Source organism: Ixodes scapularis, unplaced genomic scaffold (genome assembly GCF_016920785.2).
Source record: "Ixodes scapularis isolate PalLabHiFi unplaced genomic scaffold, ASM1692078v2 PGA_scaffold5__190_contigs__length_132052651, whole genome shotgun sequence".
NCBI classification, from domain to species: domain Eukaryota; kingdom Metazoa; phylum Arthropoda; class Arachnida; order Ixodida; family Ixodidae; genus Ixodes; species Ixodes scapularis.
In genome coordinates this window covers 80,241,349-80,263,726 of record NW_024609880.1, presented here as the reverse complement: position 1 = coordinate 80,263,726, position 22,378 = coordinate 80,241,349, and the positions used below count along the sequence as shown (strand labels likewise).

The following is a 22,378-nucleotide window of genomic DNA, read 5'->3' as shown; positions in this document are numbered from 1 at the left end:
TCACTTCACAGCTTGGTAGACATCCTCGCAAATCCGCCACAATACTTCACTGGCACCGTCGAAAGCGACGAAAGACAAACTACAAAGACGCAAACAAAGCCGCCGTGTCGCCATGAGCAACACGCGAGCCGAGCCGCCTCAAGCAACTAACAAAAGTAACATCTTTTTTTTTTCTTATTTTTTTGTGCGCGTTTGCGAGGATGGAGGACAAAGTGCATGGCGCATCGCGTTCCTCTCCTTCCCCATTGCCCAGCAAGGGGAACGCTAGAGGTGCGATGGCGAAATCCAATGCCCCAAGAGGTGCGCGCGATAGCGGCATCGGCCACCGCTGTTGTTTTCGGTTGTTTAACAAAAGCTTTTGGAAACAAGAAGCGGCGCAGCTCTACGGCAACGCCGGCTCGGTGACTCGATAGCTTCATGCCTCCGGTACGGTCGCAAAATTTGGTCGCGAATGTAGGTCGAAATTCTTTAGTCACGATTTCCGAAAAAAAAAAAAAAAAAAATAAAAGAAAAGAAAAAAAAAAGGTCGACATATATTTTAATAAACACGGTAGTCAGCTGCGCGACGAGACACACATTATGAAAGCGATTGGTGCGAGCGATCAAGGTGATGAGCGACGTTTTCTAGAAGCCCAGGAACCGAGCGGCGCAAGCAGCGAGAGTGAGAAATCTTCGTCGCTCGGCGCCGGCACATGAGCTTCTCGTCGTCGCTCGTCTCGTTGATCGCTATATTGCTTACATGCTGTTCAGAAAGGTGCTCTAAGTGGTTACCATTGCATTGGGACCAGCCTCGCATCCAACCGTAACCAGTCTTGACTTTTTTTTAAGCCGCCCAGGTAGAAGTTAGCATCGTACATACATCGTTTTCAAGCATGGCTCCTCGTTCATTGCTCGATTTACTTTTTCGTAAATGACAAACCGCAATGAAGCACAATTATTCTAGTTCAAAATTGTCACGAACACTTGGCACGCATGCTTACACTGTAGCGCACCTAACGTAATTTAAAAGTAGAACGAAAACGGGACGAGATTCGCTTACCGCTTCACGGAAACAGAGTCCTTCGGATCCTGGGCCTAACGGCCGAAATCGGAAGTCGCCTGCGTTCCGGCGATCGGACGAGTTGAGCCGGCCGCGCTGTGCTGACCCCGGCTGACCACGCCTGGTTGAACCATGAGAGGCGTCGTCGAGTTGAGAGCCAGAGACGCAGTAGAAACGGACCGTAAAACATCTGTCCCGTCAAACGCAGAAGGAGCCAGCGCCAAAACCGCTACGTCTGGCTGCGTCGCCATCTCCGCGACGACCGGAAGCGTGTAAACCGGGACTGGCCGGGAAGTTAGAAAAGGCGCGGCAGCGGAAGCCACTGGGCGGAAGCTTTACGTTTCGGTTTCGCTTTTCTCCGACATCGGCCACGGTCGCGGGCTGGTATGTTTGCGGCTGGTTGCGACGACGCGAGGGGCCACGAAAAGACGCCGAGTTGGCCGAGTACGAGTCACGGCCCACGATACGAGCAACGGGCCATTTGCCCCTGTCGACCGGCGATGCGGTATCCGCGGCTTAGTGTCACGATCGGTTTGTTGCCGTGCACGTTGACTCAAAGCTCGAAGTTATGCAGTTCCGTCAGTTCCGTTCCGGCACCAGCCGCACCACGTTTTCCGGTGCATCGCACGTGGAGGCCTTTCGACGCATTCAGTGAACGTAAAGATCGCGCCCGCTGTCTTCGGTGCTGCGGAAGAAGTTGGGAGACGGAAGAAGCATCAAAACCAAGGCGTTTAGGACTCCAGTCCGGGCCGCCGGTCCACTCTGAACGAGAGGCGACGTGTGTGTGCACGCTTTGAGGAAGCCTCCACGTTTCGCCGCGCCAGACCTCGCCGATCGCGACCAGACCCCGAGTCCGAGAGGCTCTTGCGCAGCCAGGAACGGCAGCGAGGTAGGAGCTGCTCGTTCTGCGCAACCATGCAGTGCTCTACAGTGATCGGAGCTCTCGGTGTCATGCGTGCTTGCACCGAAGCCTTTGTGACCCCTTCGGACGCGCAAGTCGTACTTCGCAAAGGTTTGGACGGGGCCGCCCTCACCGAGCAGCTCCGCTAAATTCCGCTTACTTATGATCGCAATAAAAGCTTGCGTTTGTTCTCGGGAAAAAAATTGCGGGACCGCTCTCCGCGCCGCCGACGAGGTTGGCCGCCACCATGTTCTCAGCTGTTCACTCGCTCCCGCAGCGAGCGCCTTCCGATAATCCTCCCCGTTCCAAAATGCGATGCGATCTTCGTTTACATGGGCTGAATGAATGCGCACTCGCCATCTCAATCCACCTCTGTCTAGCGACTTTAATGCGATGCGCTTTGCGCATTATGCCGTTTACATGACCGCATATTGAATGCGGCAACTGGATTCAATGCGACTAAGTCGCATTCATGTAAACGCGGCTTATGTTATTTTTCGACATGTATGATGTATGTAACGATACCGGTGGTAAACGATGGACGTTTTTGTTGGAAGATGGCGGTCGTCTTTCTGCATGTATGGTTTAGTTATACCGGTGGTCTTGTGGTATAGGCGTTTCGTTGGAAAGATGGCGGTCGTCTACGTCATCGGACGCAAAATCATACCAGCCATACCGAGTCATATCGGCGAGCAAACCGGCTGCCAGTATAGACAGACCCGGAGCCATAGCGGTGCCGGTATCTCCAGTTATGGAGAACGCAAAACCAAATTAGCTGCATGTATAATAACAATAAATTATGGTGGTGTCATACCAGGACTGTACAAGCAGCAGGTTTGTTTCTTGTACGTTTTTCCAATAGGGTCTACGTCTAAAATTTCCAACAGAAGCTCATTTCCCTCTTCACTGTATGTCACCTCTGAGGCACGAAGGTAATTATATCTGAGGGAGGATGATCTGTTTCCCAGCGATATGTACTCGAAGTTATCGAAGTTTGGAGACGTCTGCACTTTGTTGAATTCCAGTGATCCGAGAAGTACCAAAACAAATCCGATGGTCAGAGTTGCTCAGGGTTCCGTTCGTTCGTATGTAAGAAGGCTGTTCCCTCGGCGGTTCTCCTCGAGAGCAGACCGCTCGGATGCGCTTTTTTTTTGTGCCGTTTTTTTTCAAAATTTGTTTTCCCACTTCCTGGAAAAGTCGGTTTCTTTGCGGGTTTATGTTCTCGTAAATCACACAGACCGCGAATCTGTCTACGATAACATTGCCTTTCTTTTCGATGCACATGTCTTATTTCATCGGATTTCTCCCTCAAGCTCACTGTTTCTAGAGTCTGGGCACAGTACGTCTATTTGTGTTTTAATTTATTTAAGTATGATGGTGTTCACGAATTTGGCGGCATATGTAGGCCGCTATATGCTTCGTTTCCGCTTCAGTCGAGACGCAGCTGACTGCTAACGAGTCCATTCAAGCCGCGTCAAAAGCGCGAGCCACTATGACGTTTTTTGTTTGTAATGATTATGATTTTTTTTTTGCAATATGTTTGTTTTTGTAAAATTATTTTCGTACTCCCTATCTCTAATGCCGACCGAACAATGTAGGTACAAAATAAATAAATCAGTATGCAGCGGTTGTTACTTATTTATAGTATCCGAGTACTTGATATATACATTCTTAATTTTTATTTACCCTGGTGTGTAACGTTATGTACAACAAAGTAGCTTTCCAAAGCATGAAATATGCAGCTTCATGACTGGCATGTAAATGGCGAAGGGCACGGAATAAAAAACGTAACGCTTCCCAGCAGGAAAACAGAAAACCTCAACGGTGACCTTATTCCACGTCGAATTGTGGTGCGATGGAGTTATTTCTGTCTCTAGACTCTCCGCTTTGTTCAAACAAAATCTGTCTGCGTCGGTGGTATAGTGGTAAGCATAGCTGCCTTCCAAGCAGTTGACCCGGGTTCGATTCCCGGCCGACGCATGAAGACTTTTTATTAGCTTTATAATGTTCTCTCGTCCTGTCTGAACTTCATTCGATTTCTCATTAACCTGTTTTGTTTTGTGTTTTTTCGCTGATTTGTCGTTTCTTTTTCAATCAATTCATAAATTAGTGAGAAAAAAAAACTCACAAAAGTAAAAAGACGGTGAGAGTGCAGGCGAGCTGGTGGCAGCTAATCATGTCGTATTACACCTCAGACTGCGGTGGAAGAAATTGGAAGAACTTTCAGTAGAAGGAACAGACACAGAGAACGTCTCAAATTCTTCCGATTTCTTCCACCGCAGTCTCAGGAATCACAAAAGTACATTTTTTTTAACTACTCTTGCAAATCCCAGTGTGATATGTTGAGGCATCGATTTTTGCTGACCATCCAAACTGAGTTCAAAGCATTAGTGTACATGCTATATATAGTAAAGTTGCATCGCTGCATCTTGCCAAATTACACATGCGCCAGGTAGGCTACTGAGAATATCAGTAAACGCGTTGCCCTCCCTCCCCTTATCAGTTTGAAAGGTTTCACTTTAGTGTAAATAATTATAATAAGGCGTTGATGAACGCACGCGCGAAGTGTCATTTATTCGCAGGTTGGCACGTGCTGCATGTGAACCTATACACTCACTGCATCTTCCCCGGTGCATTGGACGTTTTGAAGAAAAAAAAAGTACTTTTGACAAAAATAATCCCTGGAGAAGGGAATAAAGAAGGACAGAGGACAAACACACATCTCTAAACACAGCTAGGTGACTGGTGCGCGACCGAAAAAACCGCCTGGTCCGGGTATCGAACCCGGACCAGGCGGATTTTTTCGCTCGCGCACCAGTCACCTAGCTAAGTTTGGAGATCTGTGTTTGTTTTTTGTCCCTTTTGTTCCCCTTCTATAGGGATTATTTTCGTCACTCATGTTCAGCTCACTTGCATCATTTCAATTAAATGAATTATAATCAAGTACTATATATTGATGTTTTACTCAAAAGACGTGACTCAAGAGCCAAACGGAACTCTGGCGCAGTGTTGGACAACATCAGCCGAGTCCTTCGTCAGGAACACAAACAAATTATTCAAGTAGTAGTTGTTCACATGTGTCTAGTTTTGAACTTAGCCGCTTCGAGCGGGACGTCTGGATTTGCTCTGCAATAGCCTTAACAGCATAGGAGTAGTGCTACGCAAACTACGCTAGCTTTGGTCATGGGGCACAAAATGTTGACGCCGAGATTTAAAGTCTGTAAACAGATGGCGGCACGCGCCCGAATATCGAACGATTCTTGCGGCCTATAAGCGAAGTTACAAAGTGGCTCCCGTCAATACTCATTCTCAATTCAGCTCTGTGGGGAGTGCCTCCGACGCAGGAGTCAGCAGCTCAGTACAACAAAACGCTTTGCCGAACTACCGAATATTCGCTGAACCTTTGAAGTGTATTCCCATTTTCAGGTCAAGGGCTTCATTATACACTGCCTACTACACCGAGTTGTTTCGTCGTATATTAATTGAGGCATTTTCAAAAAGACCGCGCTCTTTAGCACCTCTAGTCTGTTTGTCAGCTCTGTTATTTGTTCGTGCCTGCCTGCTTCTTGTGTTTTATGCTTGCTAGTTCGGGTGTAGTTAAGCACGAACGATCCGATTTGAAATACCTATTTCGTATAAAATATTTGGTTGCATTTTAGTAGCCAGAGGATTCAATGGAAAGTGTATCGGCATTTGGTTAGGCATCGATTCTCATAGGGGAGCGAAGACGACACGAAATTATGTAAAATAGAAATCAGATTCCGCTCATCGGTGGCGCATGTCTCTCAGACGAGACCGGTTGGTGAATCAGTTCGTGATAATTTTTTTTGTCGACAAGTGAACTTTCCTTGAATAAAAACAAAGGCTTGAATTAGAAATTGACTCTCAAGCCTGCAATGTTTTTGGTAGTATAGTTCGCTTATCTTCCAGTCTCCCAATTACTGTTGAAGTAATATCCCTCGCCTTTCTTTTATAAAATTTCAGTGGTGCAGCAGCTCCATTAAGAGGTGACGTCAGACTTTAAGCATTTATTTTGTTTCTGCTGAAAACATCCTCTTTCATATGTTTTTTGTCTGCATGGTTGTTGAATTCCCGTAAAATCGCAATCTAAGTCGATATTTTGATTGCTTTGTGTTTGGCATTAATAAATTCGCAACCAAGCTCTACTGAAGCGAGTGATGCCGTATTTTTCTAGGCGCCAGCTTAGCCGCTTTTAGTACGACGTAGTCACTCTAGTGCGCCTAATTGATTGCGTGCAGTTGGGCACATCTACAGTAGTGAACAAAAATATATGATATTTCCGTTTTACGTACGTAACTTTTCTTCGAACTGTGATACAGATATAAAAATTGTAATGGAACACTACATTAACGTATTTATATAATAGAAACTAATGCTTACTTAAATAGGAATCAATTTTTGTAATCGATATTTATTGCAAACCTGGTAACAGCGGTGCAAGAGGACGTCGTCAGTAATCTGGCTGTTGTGACAAAATAGGTCGCCACGTAAAACCATATGTCTAGATATAAACTTAAGCTGATCAGTACTTTGTAGGAAAACCCTTTGCATCGATCACCACTGGGCACCGACGATGCACGAACGAAATAGTATTGGCTATTCACTAGACGTCGAGCAATACTTCTGTAAACGAAACAAAATATCGTATCTCATTGTTCACTACTGTAAGTGTGCGGTATCTTCGAGCTCGAGTGCCGCATCAGACAACTACATTATCCATCACGTAGGCACACAGAAATGCCGATGACGTCACTGCAGGCAACACGGCAACACGATCTGCTTTACCCCGTACCGGACGCTGCACAATTCAAGATGGCTACGACTACACGGAAAATATCTATACCGGGCGTTTCTGCAAAAGGTTAAAAATTAAAAAAAAAAAAAAAGATTATTGAGGCAAACAAAACAAAAAGATATCGCTTTTGGAGAAGAAAGTGCCAGCAACGGTAGACTTGAGGGATGATAAAAGACACTAATTTGCAAAATATTTACCTGGCATCATAAAACTTTTTTATTAAACAAATTAAACACAAGATCCCAATTGAAAAATTGACGATTTATAGAAAACACCGAAAAAAGTCAAAATATGGGTCGAAAACACGGATGATAATCTTATCATCCTCGCACTTGCATTGCCGGCCTTGCTTCTAATGCACAAGTGTCACAGAGCCGCCCTCCCGCGCTCCTCACGTGCTTCAAGTATGTCTCAAATTTGCTTAGGGCGTTTCGATGACGCTCACAAAGTTTATAATTAGGACCACACTAATATTTTATTATTTAATCAGTTTTGGTCCTTACCCGGTTAATTAGTACGTTTTCTCGCAACCCCCGACGTCTGCCGAGACTAGCAGTATTTTCATAACAGAGATTCTTTTGTGAAACGACTCTTGTTTGGGCTAGTTGGTTCTTACTAGAGATGATTAAAATAGCGCAAACTTGACAAGGACAACAAAGAAGGCACACGTACAACAAAGCGCCAGTCCAGTTGTACGTGTGCCTTATTTGTTTTCCTTGTCAAGTTTGCGCTATTTTAATCATGTCTAGCTTCTTTGTTTGTAAAACGTATTGTATCGTTAAGCACTAAGACGAGTTCCAACTCTCAATAAATTAAACTGCTACTGGTTGAAGCTGAGCTAGTTGGTTTATATTCTTGGGTGGTGCCATCTGAATATTAATAAACACAGAAATAGACAACGGCTGCACTATCAAGAACACTCATGCATTCTTCTTTCTTTACTACAATCAGTATATGTCACCGGATCGGAGCTCACTCTTTCTTTATTTACAAACTGGATCTTCCTCAATTACATGTTGTCCGGTGGTTGTCTATTTTTATTTTTGTCTATTTCTGTTGTTGCCTATCTCTGTTTATTAGTGTTCAGCTGGCATCACTCAAGAACCAATGCATACTTTAAATGAAAGTAGTAAAGAAATAAAGTGGGAAACCTGGAATTTATGCAGAGTCACGAAGTTTACAAGCTTCAACATTTGCTCTCTTTTTCTGCTTTCGAGAACATCGCAAGCTTCCGGTTTAACAAGTGGAGAAGTTTAAAGTACTATATTGCCTCCGCAGAGCCGTTTAACAAGGTGTAAAAAGCGCACCAAGCGGCGCGCACTAAAAGCGCTTTCTTAGCTGTGGGTTAACATCAATGAGAAATATATATTGAAATACATCTTTCATCGAAACATTCGTTTATCATAGTATCGTTCAGCACCCAATATCAACTCCAAGCTGTAATTTACAATACTCCCGCTTTTTGCGAGAGCGTATCACCGTCCTTGCATCGTCGGTGTTGCTCTTTGCAGAATGCAGCGTTTGGAGTCTCATTCGTTTCGCCAGCTTCCAAATAGGAAAAATATACGTCTCCTACAAAAAGTACAAAAACGGGTTTTTTCTTTGTTTTCTGAAGAAAAATGTATACTGTTTTGTGATTACGGGATAGTGTTAATACTTGGGATAAACATTGCCCTCCGCAGGGAGGGCCCTTATTACTGCCTTTCATGGCAAAAAAAGAACGCACAAAAAAATCTTTTTTCTTCTCTTTTTGAGAAAACTTTCTTTTTTTTTTAATTATTTCGCTGCCTTTAAAGCGGAATAGCAATCCCCGTCCGTCGCGGAATTGAAAGCGCCGGGACTTACCCTTCCCATTTTTTATAGTTTATGTTCTTGCCCACATGTCAGTCTGTCGCCGAATCTAAGTGAATCGAGTCGCTCACTTGGAGAGGGAGAAACGGGATGAACTAAAGGTGCGAGCCGAATATGTTGCGTTTGTTTGTATTTTTCTGGAAATTGAGGGCTTGATTAAATTACAGAAAGATGTGCCTTGATTCGGATGTCGGCGAACTATATTCTAAGAAGGAGGTAGGTTTATTTGTCAACAAGATGTCATTTATCAATGCAGACGTCGGCAGAAAACAAGAATTAGATAGGAGTCCACTTCCTGCATTTTATTAAATATGCAAAACGTTTTAATAGAAGCTTATCTGCAGAATTTAAATGAAATATTAGATTCAACGCGAAAAAACGTTTTCTTAATTTTTTTCATCAATCAGTAAGATATATAACGTTGTTGTGTTCCTAAAAAAAGTCAATTTTGGGGGTTTTACGTGCCAAACCTACGACGGGCATCTGGCACGCCCCAGCGGAGCACTGAGGATTTATTTCGACCACCTGGGGATCTTTTGACGTGCAACCGAAAGCTCGGTTACTCCGCCTTCTCCGCAATAAGCCATCCTCATATTGCGGGAACCTCGGTCGGGATTCGAACCCGCCACCTGGGATCCGTAGGCCGGCGCTCTCGCCTCGGAGCCACCGACGCGGGTCGTTCTTGTGTTCCTAACTGCTCTCATGCGCGGGTCATGTACGAACCAACACAGCCGGGGAAGCTAACTATATACATTTACTTTCAAACCAAAGCAGACAAAACGGGACAACGACCTTTCGCGAATATCGGCTAGCAGGGGGTCCTGGAACGTTCGTGCCGGTGTCCGATCGGTGGACAGATGCATAGAATCCTGCGCGCCTCTCTTGATCTCCAGTCCGTCATCGTCCTTTTTTCACTCTTCTCTTAGCCTGACAAAATTTGGGGCGTGCAGAGGCTTCGAAAAATTGCGTGTTGGCAACTCGGGAGTTCAAAAATGGACGCACCACCACAGAACTCGCTCTCTAGTGAGGAGGTAGACATTAACTTAGCATCGTCCCGCGATGCCCCGGTGTAACCTTCTGTGCGATTGGAGACGGCAAGTAACGACTAGCGTTAGTGGATTCGCGATGCAGGGGTGTACTGACCATTGCAGATCCCGGACCGAACGTGCCCTTGTACGTGGTTGTTGTGCGTTTTTTCTAGCCGGTGCGCTAGTTACGGAGTGGAGATTGAGGGTGTAGGTGGTAAGAAGCGATCGGCGTTTGTGCTGACGGCTTTTTCGGTTGGCATCACACTTGGCGGTGTATTAAATCGTGTGTTCTCCAGATAGACAGTTTTAACACGGTCCAATGCAACAACCTCCTGCCTTTTGCCGATGTCCAATGTTATCGCTTCTTACCCTTTCTGCAGGACTTTGTAGAAGCCGCCATAGGGTGCTTGTAAAGGCTTCCGCACGGCGTCATATGTCTCAAGAACACGCGAGTACCTGTCGCCAATTCATCACTGATATATGTAGACGGGCCGTGGCTCTGGCAAGGTGCAGTGACGCGGAGCTGCTTCATGACCTCTCGGAGTTTGGTGGCGTAGCCTGCGGGATCTGGGCAGGTATCGGCTGGGCCTGATGCAAATAATTCACCTGGGAGGCCAAGGGTGGTTCCGTAGACCAGCTCAGCTACGATGCAGTCGATGTAGCTCTTAGGTGATGCGCGGATGCCGAGGAGGACGAGGCGCAGCCCCTCCACCCAGTCTTGCGGGTGGCGTTTCTTGATGGAATCTTTTAATTACCTATGAAAACGCTCCACCATCCCGTTTCTCGCGGGGTGGTGCGCAATCGTTGGTTTTGTTTTTAACCCCAGCAGCTTTATGAGCTCAGATAAAACATTCGATTCAAAATGTCGGCCTCGGTCCGTGGTAATAGTTAACGGCGAGTCGAACCTTGAAATCCGTTGCACCACGAGCGCACGTGCCACGGTCTCCGCGGTGATGTCAGGAAGCGGAAGGGCTTCGGGGAAGAGTGCAAAACGATCGATACACGTAAGCAGGTTGGTTTGTTTCTGTGATGGCAGCAGCTGTCCGACAATATCTATCTGGATGTTGTCGAAGCACGTGTCATGGTGGTTGAAGATTTCGAGGAGTGTTACAGTTTGGTACTGAATCTAGGCGTGCTGACACAGTAAGCAGTTACGGTCCCACAGACGTGCGTCTTCGTTGACACAGGGGCGCGCATATCGGGAAGTTAGCAACTGCTTTGTAGCTTTGAGACCGGGGTGGGATAGTCTATAAAGGGCGCCAAATATCTGCCGATTACATTCTTCCGGTACGTACTGTCGTGGCAATACTCTCGACGTGTCACATATGATGTTGGTTGGACACATGAGAAGTGGGAACTCGCAGAACGTGTGCGGGCCGGGTTATATGCGCAGCTCTCGAACTTCTTCATTCTCGTCCTTCATAGCAGTGTGGTGCGCGAAGTCTATAACTGCCAGGGTTTGAATCGCACAGGAGCCTATCCGTGAGAGGGCATCCGCTACGACGTCTTCAGCGCCGTAGATATGACGGATGTCCGATGTGAGGTCGGAAACGTTGGACATTGGCTGGAGCTCTCTCTGGGAATGGCTCGCTGAGTCTTGTTTCAAAGGCTGAAACGCGTAGACAGGAGGCTTGTAATCAATCATTATAAAAAAAACAAAAAAATGTCTACCTTTCTCCATGTCCAGAAGGTGTCGCAGGGCGACATACATACCAAGCAGATCGCGACCAAAGGTAGCGTAGCGCTATTCTTTGGGTGTCAGCTTCAGGGAAAGTAGCTTCAGGGCTACTTTCTAAAAGAACTAGACGTGAACATCGTTGACGGAATATCTGACCATGACATTGTGGTAGCCTCGCTTAGACTAGATACGGTGCCAAAAAATTCAAGCAAAGTTATTCAAGTTTTAGACTTAAATCGTGCTAATTATGTAGCCATCCTGGATTGTTTCGATTTTCACTTTGACCCTTTTTATGAACTTTCCCTACGATCAGATAGTTCCACAAATGACCTTTGGAATTCCTTCAAGTCAATAATTTCCCATTGTATGAATACCTATATTCCAACTAAAATCAAAAGAACCGCTAAGCGAAATCCTTGGATAACGCGTGAAATTATTCATACTAAGCGAAAAATTAACAGGCTCCAAAAACAAACAAAGATTACGAAAAATGCATCGAAGAAAGAACAAATCACGAACTTAACTAAAGAACTCGGGAGCAAAATAAAGTGCGCTAAAAAGAAGTTTTACAACGAAACTCTTTATTCCTTCATCAGAACAGCCCCAGATAAATTTTGGAGGTATATAAATCCGCGCGCAAAAGGAAAAAACGATACAGAAATCGCCAATAGCCCGGACAAGGCAAACAACTTCAATGATTATTTCCTTTCAGTTTTTACACGCGACAACGGCGTTATGCCGCCCTACATGAATATGCAATTACAAGATACGGTGGGCAACATAACAATATCTGAGGCCGGCATACTCTGTCTTCTTCTTAATCTTGACCCTAAAAAAAGTGCCGGGCCAGATAATATTACAAACGCATTTCTGATAAGGTACGCAGAATGGGTGTCAAAATACTTATCACTAATATATAGGAAATCGCTGCAAGAATCAAAAATTCCACCCGACTGGAAGCAAGCTAAAGTTATCCCAATCCATAAATCGGGCAGTAGAGAGAGTATTTCAAATTATAGGCCCATTTCACTTACATCAACATGTTGCAAATTATTGGAACATGTTATTCTAAAGCATATCACTGCTTTCGTCGAAGAAAACAACGTTTTAGGTGTATGCCAGCACGGTTTTCGATCCGGATTGTCAACCATAACCCAGTTAATTGAAAGCGTGCACGACTTTTCCTCGGTTATAAATCGAAGAAGCCAAGTGGATGTCATTTTTCTAGACCTGTCAAAAGCGTTTGACAGAGTCTCCCACAACAAACTAATTTTCAAGTTAACGAAAATCCTAGGCGACGGACAAGTTGTAAATTGGATTATAGACTACCTCTCTGGACGATCTCAATTCGTGAAAATTAACGGAAATAGCTCAGCTAATAAGGCCGTGTGTTCAGGAGTACCTCAAGGTTCAGTACTCTCCCCCCTCCTCTTCCTGCTCTATATTAATGATATAACTGATAACATCGACATTAACGTTAGACTCTTTGCTGACGATTGCATAATATATTCTGAAATAACAAATTCTTCGGACCACTTAAAAACACAAAGCGCGCTAGACAATATCTCAGACTGGTGTAAAGAATGGCAGATGCTTATTAATACAGACAAAACAGTAGCCATGTCCATAAGTAGGAAAAAAAACATATTTAATCATTCTTATAAGATCAATGGAAACAATATACAAAACGTTCATGAATTCAAGTACTTAGGTGTCCTGTTCACAAGTGATCTTGACTGGGGCATGCACATAGACGGAGTGACCAAAAAAGCGCTAACGAAATTATGGTGCATAAGAAGGCGATTAAAATACGCTTCCCGCGATACCAAACTGTTGGCCTACACGACACTTATTCGGCCTGTGCTTGAATATGCCAGCCCTGTTTGGTTCCCCTTCACAAAAACTAACATACAAAAATTAGACAAAGTGCAAAGGCTCGCTGTAAGGTTTATTACTAATAAGTTTGGCACGCGAGATTCACCATCTGAGCTGTGTAGAGAGCTCGGCGTGCAGCCCTTAGAAATAAGAGCTAAGCTCACGAGATTAAAATTAATTTACCAAATAGCCAATAACTTGACTAAAATAGAAAAGTCTAAATACCTTATTCCCCACGATGGAAGAGAAACCCGTTCAAACCATGGGAAATTATTCAGGGAGTTCCAACCTAAAAATAATTGCTTTAAATTTTCATTTTTTCCGCTAGCAGTCCAGGAATGGAACAGTTTGCCCCGACACGTTGTTCACGCTAGCTCGCTGAAACAGTTCATGGATGATGTCGAAGCGCTCATGATGTGAACATACTATGTCTCATCCACTCCGTTTGTTTCATATACTTTTTATCCTCTGTATAACTGTTTTTTCTGCACTATGGTTATGCATCTGTGTTTTTTGTACCACCCTACAAAAATCCTCCTATGAGGATTAGTAGTATCGATAAATAAATAAAATAAAATAAAAAAGGAAAGCGGTTGCCAGCGTCCGTTTACATTTTGCTGAAGCACCCCACCAACGGCGATGTCCGACGCGTGTGTAAACACTCAGACCAGGGTTTTTTTTTTTTTTTTTTTTTTTTTTTTTTTGGGGGGGGGGGGGGGTCTGATAGCGTGGTGTTGGTGGCTGGCAGTTTACGAGTTCAATCAGAAGCCAATGTGGTGCACTCGTCCAGTGTGAACTCGGCTGCTGAGCTACTCCTGCCCGAGGGCATGTCGTGTAGCGGCGCCAACTTGGGGTGCAGGCCGGCAGAAACCGGCGGTAAACTTTTACCGACACCAGAAACTCCCGGAGTTGCTTCCTTGTTCTGTGCTTTGGGAACCCCTAAACTGCTGAATGGCCGAGATTCCAGTGAAAGTGGTTGCATCCTTGTCGGTCATTGCCAGGCTGGATCCGGTGATTCCGTTAAAGTTCGCAAACCGGGTCAAGACTGTTGGATTCCTTACTCCTCTCGGTTGCGTGTCGGGTACGAACCAACCCTGTCTGGGAACGTTTCTATATACATTTATTTTCAAAACAAACCAATCAAAACTGGACAACAACCTTTCGCAAATATCGGCTGGCAGAGGATTTTGGAATAGTTCTGGCGCTGTCTTATCGGTGGGCACATACATAGAATCCCGCGCGCTTCTCTTGAGCTGCTGTCCGTCAAAATCCTTTTCCCACTTCTTTGCTTATCCTATCGATTCTCAAATCGTGAAGAGGTTTCAAAGAATTTCGTGTTGGCAGCTTTGTGGTCCAACGTAGACGTACCGCCCCAATGTTTTAATAAACGAGAAGGCAATTTATGCTGTCCACTTTATCCGACGTTGTTAAAAGGTAGAGTCCTACTGAGCCAACAATCACCAAATGAGTACCACGGACATATCAAAAGTATCTCGTTGACGACCGGAGTAATTCTTTTCCTGTACACCGTTTCTTCAAAACGTGTTCTTTAATGGCAAGATTTAGAAAAGCGTAACTAAAAGCTTCGCCATGGCAAAAAAAAAAAAAAATGATGTCATTCTGATTCGCCAATTTGCAACGCGGCTTGGGCTCGGTGTACCCTCGGGCGAGATGACGCAAATTTTATGCGTAGGTAAAACGCGTGGGCAAGCTATTCTAAACTTTGCTATTTTTGTGAGCTGGTTACATAGAAACATACAGAAGGTTTTTATCACGCTGTGTTTCCCTGTCACAAAATATGAACTAATAGAATGATAGCTTACAAAGAGTGATGAACGAGAAAACATGTTTTAAAATATTTACAGCACACGTACAACGGAAAATGCAATCAACCACCCCCCCCCTCCCCCGCCGTTAATTAAAACAATATTATTTACGCCGCAACATAAATTTCAGGTTCGGGGCCCCTTCGTCTGCTTGCGCTCCAGCTCTATGGTATAACTATTATCTTGTAGTCAGTGTTATGTTGTTGACAACATAAATTTCAGTTATGAGCCGGCGCGCGCGAGCGAACAAAATTCTTTCAAAAGTTAAAATGCAGTTTGTGGGGTTAAAACGGCGTAAATACTTCTTATGTTAAACATTTGGTAAACCTAAGACAAAGACCACGAAGGAAGGACAAAGACAGGACGTCTCAAAATTGAGACGCCTTGTACTTGTCCCCTCTTCGTGGCCTCTGTCTTGGGTTTTATAAATGTTTAACTTCAACCAGCTCGCCTGCCTCATTACGCAAACGCGTCTTATTTAAGTATTTTTAAAAGATAATTGTTGTAGCTTGGTGTTTTTTTGAATTTTTCACTCTCGCGAGTACTTCTCGCTCCGAGCCCAAAGAAAAATGCAAACCCAAAAATTATGTCCATAGGTAATACGAAAGCTACGATCTAGGGCCCGCTAGCCAATTCACACGACTTGTGAAGTTCATTTTTCACGATAATTGTTTTTTTTTTGTTATTTTTTCTTTAGAAATGAAAGTCCTGAACGTCCTAAAACCAGCTTTTCAAGTTTTTTTTTGTTCTTTTCTCTGTTTTTGTGCTTTCTTTTCCCGAAATATTTAGTTTCTGAGTTTTTTTATTGAAACTTCGGCTGCCTCTACGAGGTTTCCAGGAGCAATGCAGGGGACGATTCTACAAGGAATTCAGTTCTGGCGGTTGGGGAACTGACAAGGTGTTATATTTACAGTCTGTTGATTATTGTACAGGTATGTACCATGTGGTATCGTTCGGTTGTAAAACTATTGGTCGGTCCTGGCTAGAGAGAGGGAAGGAGCGTCCTATAAAGCTGGGCGCGATCGCGGACATCGAGGCCCACTCCAATGATGCCGAGTCCCTGACATCTTGTACGAGAAACAAATGTGCAGAGTCAGTAATTATTAGGCATAATAAACACATTGAAAAGGTTAACCATCTAACGGCCCTTGGATTTGACATCACCAACGGAAGACGCCAAGGACCATCGTCATCAGGCAATTCTATTCCATCCGATGTAGAAGAGTCAAAAACGTTTACTGGCGAGATAGTGCAAAACTATTGTTACCGAAGCTGGGTGAGAATAGTATAGGTTGCTGCGAAGAGGATAATGGCAGCCGTCCTGATAAATACTAGCAAACAACCAGACGCGTTCCAACGAACGAATATCTCGCCGCCGAGATGTCGTACGCTCCTCACCGAGGAGCAGCTGCGGGGGCGGGGCTTCGTTGCTCACGTGACCATTCCCCTTTACCATGCCTCCTCTCCTCCTCTAGTCAAATTGATTGTCGTATTTTTTCGTTTTCTTTGTCAGGCACACCAAGTTTACAACAGCGATATCGTAAGGAAGGAGGCTACAAAACTCACATTCATAATGCAAGAGGTTTACAAGTTTATACAAGTACTAGTTTGCTTTGCTCGGTAAGAAGGCCATGTAAACTGCACAGCTTCAAAATTGTAATGAAAACTGTATTTTTGATTATTAGGATGCTATTTAAACAATCCTGTTAACGAATTCTTTTTTTTCGGTTAACTTGGCATCAGCAGTCTGGAGAAAAGAAACGTTAATTTTGTTTTCGCCAGCCTGAATGATCAAAAAATCCGCCACCCCTAATACCCTTGTTACACGGGCACACTTAACTGCAGTTACGCTAAACCACAATTAGCGCACAATACTTGCCGACAACATTCTGCGGCGATGCAGTCAGAGCTATGGGCGAACGTGCGCTTGAGCATCTTGAGCACCCATCAAAGCAGTGCACGCGCTCTCTTCACTTCTTTTGAAATAGCTGTCCGAGGGTATAGTGCGGCATCTGTGCTGCCACGTAACCGCAGTTAAAGCTGAGTTAACCACGGTTAAGTGTGCCCGTGTAACAGGGGTATAAGTCTGTTCTTTGTTTTCGTTCGTTTTGAAAAAAAATGTTTTCCCTTTACGTCTGAACATTATTGCGCTAGGCCGTGACAGTTTAAGAGACTATCTCCACAAACGAATGCACCCAAAACCTAAAATATATTTTTGGAGCGTGGAGCGTTTATTTATTAAGTTTTTTTTTTTTTCACTTGCTACAGAAAAGAAAAATGCTCCGTGGCAGTGCGATTAATTTCGCTCATGTGGCAAGTGTAATTGTACACCACACGGTTTCTCCGCTCGTGTTTTATTTTATTTTTTACCTCTTTTATAGACTCCTTGCTCAATCGCGCGTTTCTTTCGAGCACATTAGCTTTGGCGAACGTCCTTTTCGACTAATACTTAGCTTGGAGTTTCCTACGAGTGTTCGTCCCTCTATCTGCTAAAACAACAGAGATAAAAAGGAATACACAAAGTCAAATTAGCGCTGTGCATGATTGAAGGGGCCGTATCGCGACTTCATTGTGCGACTTTTGATTAAATGGGACCTCAATAACAATTGAAAGGTCTTTTTTTTTTCTTTTTTTTTTTGGAGGGGGGGGGGGGGGGGGGACAGCCTCACGGGAGTGTTAACGCCCTCATGTTTTACCATTGTGCCTGACAAACGAGTTCATGGCCGTTTCCGCTTGCTGTATTGCTCTATAGATCACTATGTGTGCCCATCATTGTATCGTTTGTGCTGTATTTGTTCTTTAGACATAAGCAAGACGCGTTCCGTGTGTTTAGGAGGAAAGTACCGCGTATTCTTCTCACTTCAAAAATGAAGGACGCATCGCCAAATATAAGGTCTCTTGCCAAGCGTAACAACCACGGTTCAGACAAGATGCCAAATTTTCAGAACCTTGATTTGTCCAAGTGAAGTTATCAATCAGGAAACAAGGGTCAACAATTATCCCCAATACAAAAGAAATGACGTCTGGAAGCAAAAACGGGCACTTTTTCTTTAAAAAAATTAAATCGCCGATATTTTTTTAATTAGATGCCTTAAAGTTGGAAAATATTTACTCTAGCCCCACTCGTTTCCGATATATGTGGGCATATAATGGGCCTTTAGCGATGCCTTGCTCATTTTTGCTGTGAAAAAAAAAAACGAAAAAAAAAATGCGCTGGTTTTCTTTTTTAGACACCCTGTCCTTGTGTACGACAGTTCTTTATACCTTTACCGAAGCTGTGGCTCTGATTACGAAAAAAAGGAAACAAAATGGCAAATGTAAGTAAACAATGAAACACTGCAGGTAAAGATTTATGGCGTCGGCCGCCATGGAATTGATACATATCTAGTCAAAGTGAAGCACACGAGCACAAAAGTGTCGCGACTTCGTTCACGGCAAAGCTGAGAGAGAGATGGCATTTACTTGCTCCTTGGAGAAGTTAACTGTCGGTCTTGCACACTGATCTCTATGTCTATTTCCTGGATCTCGTTTGACCAGCTCCGCCTATGGACCGAAATGCGGTCACTGGCGGCCATCTTTAGGCAGAGTTATATCATCTCTAGCCATCATAGTAATAGGGCGGACAGCGCAATGGCGGCCGGGTGCCATAAAATAGCCGTGGATCTAGTACACTGTACCGTGGGAGACATTTCGTGCTTGATTCAAGTTGTTCGACGACGCAGATTCTTGAAACCCGGTGTGAACGGTCGCCTCATCTTTGAGGACCCGGAGAAAGTTCTACGAAAGCGCAGCACCGGGGGAAAGCAGCGCAGCTCGCATCCAAAGCAGACTCCGTACCGGCGTCTGCTTTTGATGTTAATTTTGATGCGACTTTCGATGCGAGCTCTGCTGCTTTTCCCCCGGTGCTGCGATTTCGTGAAACTTTCACCGGGTCCTTAAAGATCGCGCTACCGTTCACGCTGGGTTTCAAAAACATGTTTCGTCAAACAATTCCAATTAAGCACGAAATATCATCCACCCTATTTTGACGGCACCCCGCCACCACACCTGCCAAAACGCTGTCTGCCATGGATGGATTACAGTGGCTGCAGGAGCTGTACCTTCGCTAGAGGTGATATAACTCTACCTAAAGATGGCCGCCAGTGACCGCGTTCGCAGAGCGGGCAAACGCGATTCAGCAGTTGTCATTGAGATCAGTGGTCTTGCATCACGCGATTACGGTCCCCGCGCTTACTTACATACAGAACCCTGAACCAGGCAATGAAACCCAAACGATTTATATCCAGGCGAACGATTCTGACTCCCTAGGTTGCAGACGCAGGCAGGACGTTTGATAATCAGCAGAGGTGAGTTACTGCGCATGTTCAGAACGTATTTCACAGGCCGGTAGACAAAGATGGCGGCGCGCAGGGGCGATCCACAAAAACGCAACGCGCGTGTCTCAACAACCTACTTACCGCGATTTCTGATTCCATCTACGTGCGTGAAGCGCCAAATGTTTTGGGGTTCCAACTGAAAGGCAGTGACGCAAACAAGGGAACGCGACGATAGATAGAAACAGAGAACGACCCTCCAAGGGCGATCGTCGTCATGGCGAATCACTAAGCACACTTCTTCCGGCGCTCACAGCCAAACGACTGAGAACGGCGGGCAGCGCCTCAGAGACGCTGTTTTGATTACACCCGATCCCGTATAGTGTCGGTTTACGTATCCCGGCAAGGAAAGTGTTAGACAAAACGAATGAAAAAAAAAATACGCTGCCTACTTCACAAACTGATGGGACAGACCTGAAATGCCTTACGAGTTTATGATCGTCGTAAATTCCTTCCCAAAGTACGTGCGCTGCCGCAGCAATGACCTGTTCGCCCCCCTTCCCGGTGCCGTGAGATCTGAGGCGACCCCCATATACCTGTACGCCCATTGGTAAAGAAAAACAAATTGTAATGGGAAGGGAAGAGGGAAAATGGTGGAGGACAAAGAAGAGAGACAGAAAGGGGCTTTACCCGTGTAACTAGGGGTGTCCTAGCAATTTAAGCCGCCAATAGAAGAACCGAATGTCTTCGTTCTCTGATTATATTTTATTTTAATTTAATAATAAATACCTTTCTTTTTCTTTTTTTTTTTGCAACGCGCGAGTCGTTTTTTTATCAATTTCTTTCTGTGTGTGTTATAGCCCGGGAGAAATTAAAAAAAAAAAAGCAAAAAGAAACTGGTAGGATAACTGTGATAGTTCCTTGGGTCGTAGTTATAAATGTGTCTCATACACCGTAACTTTTGCGATGCATTTTGTTTGCATTTGTTCTCCTTAATGCCTAGTAAAGTTTCTCCCCCCGTTGGTTCTCGGCCGGACCGCAATCGTGTACCGGGGTGTGTGTTTTCTTTGGCTAATTCCGAGTGTTAAATTATTTTGTTGTGTTCTAGACATGCCCATAGAAGTAACACCTGTGCAGTGTTACTATGGTATAATTGCGAAATGTCTTTAAAGTTTAGTTCAACAAACGTTGTAAGTATAAAGAATATAGGGCGGTGTCTGCACAATTCTTCTGCAGACTTTCTGCTTTGCTTAGATGCATAGTTCGTCTGATTTTTTAAAGATAAATTGTTAGTTAAGGCTAAACATTACCCTAACAAACTTGCTAATCAAGCCCCACGTTTTCTCTTCTCCTCAATTGAACACGTAGGAACAAGATATATTTATTGATTCACGTTTAGGCAATGTCAAAGAAACCCCCCCAAAAAACGAAAAAAATTGTTCTTTTTAGGTAGGATATATTAATTGTTCCACCCACAAGAGACGCGAATACACCTCGCTGAATAACAAACAATGTCGACAAGCTATTGTGAACTTTGCCCAACGTTTTGTTTCGAATATTTCTGGGTGCATGCGTTCTCCGTTTCACTTCTTCTTGACACGCCAACAAAAGCGATTCTGCACTCCGCGAGACCACGCAAATTTGTCATGAATTCGGCCCCGAAGAAGAAACGAAATCGTTACAATACCAAGTTTTGCATGCAATAGTTCCAAACCCCTTCTGAAGATCCACGCATAAAGAAACTCCCGCGTTGCTGCTTACTAAAAAGGTCGCGCACGCAAGCATGCCGTCCTCCTTGTTATTAATCCCAGGCACCGAACATGAGAGACGGCACGCTACACGGCGCACGTGCAAACCAACCGGGGTTGCATTTTTCGTGGCAAAGCTCGTTCAATATCTCGAGGATCGAAGCTGCCCCTTATCCAGTTTTCCTTCTCTCTCTCTTTAGTCTGGGGCGGTGTGGTAATGATGCGGCTATTCTTTCCGGCGGGTATGAGGTGTTTTTTTTTTTTTTTTTTTTTTTGTGACAGGCTGACCGATTCCGCAGGGAAAAAAAGTGCCTAGCGCCACGGGCGACTGCTCTGCAAATAGCGTCTGCACTAACAGCCAGCTCTCCTCCACACTAGGCATAAGCTATGACTCCCGTAAGTTGCGATTCGTGAAAGAGCGCAACTATGATCTTCTGAACGAATCGTGCCCCTCAGCCGCAGGGCTGACCGGTGTTTATTTTTGTTATTATTTCGGTTCTCGTCAGTGTCGTCACACTCCTAGATTATAAAGATTGCCGTAAAGAATGGAATCTCATGCCAACGGATTCGACGGAGTGTCTTAATCTGTCTGTGAATCAGCTTGCAGGCAGTGGGTATGTCACTGGAAGTTGTGGCAATCGGTGAAAAAACCGTTAGAAGAAAGCACATAATCACAGGGTAAACAAAGCAAGCAAAAAATATCGAAAAGTGTCAACACAGAGTTCCTAAACTAAGCAGGACAACCACTGCTTACAGCTGAACTATAATCAAAGGACAACACCTATTTATTTTTGTTTCTACAGAACCCTAAATGCCATTCCAAGCTATAAAGCAACTTTCACATTATTAATTTGCATATTTTAAATAAAGTTTTAGAAAATGCATTTTTTAAATTAATTTTCAGCGGGGAATGGAGCATTTTAAAATTTAGTGCCATCTGGTGGCTCAAATAGCAGAGTTTAAGTTTTAACTGTACTAATTGCGGTAATCGACCTGCAATCTGTAGTATTTTACCGGTCACCATTCTTTCGCTAGTCAAAGGCATGCGAGAAAGGGCTCTTTGCTTTATAATTCTTTCTTGATCTTTCAGTTTCGATTGTGACATATATAACAATGGTTACAACGAAGCACAAACTCACATTGACGACGTATATAATTTTTATACATCGAGGAGCCGAATATGTGCCGCCAACAAACTGACTTTTCCCGAGTTCGAAATGAGCGCTTACGCAGCTCTTGCAATAAACACGACACAATTGCCATTCCTCAGATTATGATAGTGATCGAAGTGGTCAGACTGAAT

The 22,378-nt window shown here is 44.4% G+C and overlaps 1 non-coding gene across 1 annotated transcript; it reads left to right on the top strand.

The window, feature by feature from the left end:
• The first annotated feature begins 3,848 nt into the window (after window positions 1-3,848).
• On the top strand, window positions 3,849-3,920 carry Trnag-ucc. Its single transcript has one exon. It is a non-coding gene; the product is annotated as a tRNA-Gly (tRNA).
• Window positions 3,921-22,378: the final 18,458 nt, after the last annotated feature.